Genomic DNA, 3,394 nt, shown 5'->3' on the forward strand with positions numbered 1-3,394 from the left:
GATAACGTTATTAGACTGTGAGCGTCTGCCTGCTATTAAAAATTAGTAACAAAAAAAAAATAATGATGAAAACAACAACAACAACAACAACAATAATAATAATAATAATAATAATAATAATAATAATGATAATAATAATAATAATAATAATAACAATAATAAAAAAAAAAAAAAATTAAAAAATAATAATAACAATAATAATAATAAATGAAAAATAAGAACAAGTAATTAGAAATATTGGTATCATTGTTTGAGGTTGTTATGAATATTACATTAGTAATATAATACCCAGAATAAACTGTCACCATTTCTGAGGACCACAACAAATATCCTTCTCTTTTATTGTTCTTTTCTAACTTTTAATTCATTTACCTGTATATTAGTATATTATATTCATAGAAATTAGTGTTTCTAATCGATATTTCGTATTCTTTTTTTATTTATTTCTGGTATTTTGAAATTTTGTTGAATTTTATGTACTTTATCTATAATTAGTTTTTCATTCTTAATGACTTGACAAGAATACGTATTATTAATATATATTCTACGCTGAAAGTAATTGAACCCTAAATAAATTACGTTATATAATGTGATGATTAGTATTAACATAATCAACATATTATACTGACAGATTTTTATGTTTGTATTATTTTTTATAGAATTTATTCACATTGAGTGAATAATAAATATATTACCAATAGTAAAAAATAATTCCGTGTGTCATTCGTTAGTCTAATGAATAACTCTATTTTATGTGATAGCTCTCATTTTTTTTTTGTATGGATATATAACTTAAAGGTCATAACTGGTTCATTGTCTTGACCTTAGTTGAAAACTTGAATGAAAATTAAATTTACCAAGAAATTACTCTTCCGTGCGTAATTTCTTAGGTTATATAATAGAAGAAAAGGAACATAATAACATACAAAGTAAATGTCAATCCAATGTCATAAAAAAACTTAAGTAAATTATTATTTAGAAGAAAAAGTAAAATAAGGTTCGCCCGTGCACTGATTTTCTAAGAGCCATGATCCAATCAAAAAGCTCCATTGTTTTCATTTGTAGTGGCATAAATTGGTGAAGCCAGAATAAATTGAAATGAAATGAAAAAAGAGCTTGAGATATAATGGGTATTTTTAGTAATGTATAATTTTTATCATTTATAATGTTATTCTGCCTTTCACCAATATTCCAAAAATTTTTCTTGTGTTGTATCATGACTTGGTGTCGTTAATGATTTCTTTTATTAATCAATTCATTACGGGCGTGTGGCGTAGTTGGTAGCGCGCTCCCTTAGCATGGGAGAGGTCTTCGGTTCGATTCCGGACTCGTCCATATCTGAAAACCTTTTTTTGATGACGTAATACTAACAAATTTGTCTGGGTAAACATATTAATATGAGACCATGTTTACCCGGATAAGTTTTCCTGGCAAATGAGTATATAACATTCTATACGAAAAGGTAAATCCTCTTTTTGTTTTCTTTTAATTTTAAAATCAAATGTTTTGCAGTTACCCGATTGGGGAGTGGGGTGGGTGTAGTCACATCTCCTAATTAGGAAAACAATCAACCTATAAATATTTTTTTAATAAGTATTCCGTTTATAGAGCTTTTATAACTTCCCCTAACATAACACCGTAGAGATGCCATTGAAAGAAAAAGTAGAGAAGCCGATCCCCCTTCCCTTCTTTCTTCTTTTTCTTCTAATAGATATTTAAAATTTGTGCCACAGCAATTTAACTGCCAGTGAATGAAAAGCCCAAAGTAAAAGCAAGAAGATGGCTGTTTGGGATCCTGCCTCTCATTCTTACCACTGACGTATTGATAGTCAACTAAAAAGTACTGAGAGAGGCAGAGGGATTTCCTTAAAAAGAGGGATTTCCTTAGGGAGAGACTTATAATAAAGGTAAAAGAGAACACTTCCAAGGAGTGTAAATTAATTCTATATCTAAATTTGAAAAGAGGACCATTTATTTAAAGAAAAAATATATATTAAAATTTTATTGATTGAAAAAAAAAACCAATAAAGCAACAAAAAAACAGTGATATTCTTTTTTTAAATAACTCATATACTAAGGTTATTGTTATAATAAGTTATTGTTATTTCTTTATTAAAATATAGGAGTTCACTAGAACTAAATTTGAACATAACGAAGATCAACTTTAAAGGTACTGAAAAAAAAATTGGTATAGAAAGATAAAAAAAAAAGGATAGACATAAACTTTATTATAGATGTCATTTAGAGACCTTACCGGAAACGGTAGGAGTAGTGATGAGAGTGTATCCACTGCTTCTTTAGAGCCTAGGCATGAAAAATATCTTAACAACCCGTTTGTTGGTGACGATGAAGTTACATCGAGTGCTGAGTTGCTTCCTGTCGGTACTGAAAGAGAGAGGAGGGGTATGCCTGACCTGGATAGTGATGAGATTGAGATTGTGCCGGAACATGTGCACAGTAGTTCGGATAGTAATTCTTTGTCCTTGAATGAGAAGCTGGCTTCTGATTACAGGGGTTACTACAAACAGCCACAGAAAGGGTCTCCCAGTAGGTTTTACTCGGCATCTCGCAAGGGCTCTTACTCGCCCATGAACGCTGGTAATAACTCAGAACTGTCTAGTAACGATATCAGGGCTCCACCTGCCTTCGATAGATACCCACTGGTGGGGTCTAGATTACACCTGAGTAACTACAGGCAGGCTTTCTCTAAGAACGACTCTCCTCCTCCTCCTTTGAAGAATGAAAAACTGTCGTCTACTGGTGAATATTCTACAATGTTGCCTTCTTCGGTAATGTTCCTGGAAGACCAGGACTTTTCGCCGTTTGGTGGATACCCAGCTACAGCATTCCCACTTTCGCTAGACGAAAAGGAGGATGACGATTTTTTACATAACCCAGATCCTGAGGAAGAGGCAAGGCTGGATAGAAAACGGTTTTCTGAAGATTTCAAACACATGAGCAAACAGTCGTTTGGTGGTTTCCTTGGTATATTATTCCTCTTCTTGGGAGCCATCGCTTTGTTCATTATTTTACCTGTTCTCACATACTCAGGTGCTGTGGATCACCACGACCGAAACGTCCCTGCGGCAACTAATACAACTAATTCTACACACCAAACATCAGTACCGCTTTCCCTATATCAATACCCTCAATTATCAGCTATTAGGACATCACTTGTTGATTCAGATACTCCAAGCTCAGCACAAACCAGAAAGGCAAAGGATGGAAGTACGTGGAAATTGGTGTTTTCAGATGAGTTTAACGCCGTTGGAAGAACATTCTATGATGGGGATGACCAATTCTGGACGGCCCCAGATATCCATTATGATGCAACAAAGGACTTGGAATGGTATTCACCAGATGCAGTGACTACGAATAATGGTACTTTACAATT

Source organism: Nakaseomyces bracarensis (assembly GCF_045282275.1).
Source record: "Nakaseomyces bracarensis strain CBM3 chromosome Unknown Scaff6_0, whole genome shotgun sequence".
Classification (NCBI taxonomy): Eukaryota; Fungi; Ascomycota; class Saccharomycetes; order Saccharomycetales; family Saccharomycetaceae; genus Nakaseomyces; species Nakaseomyces bracarensis.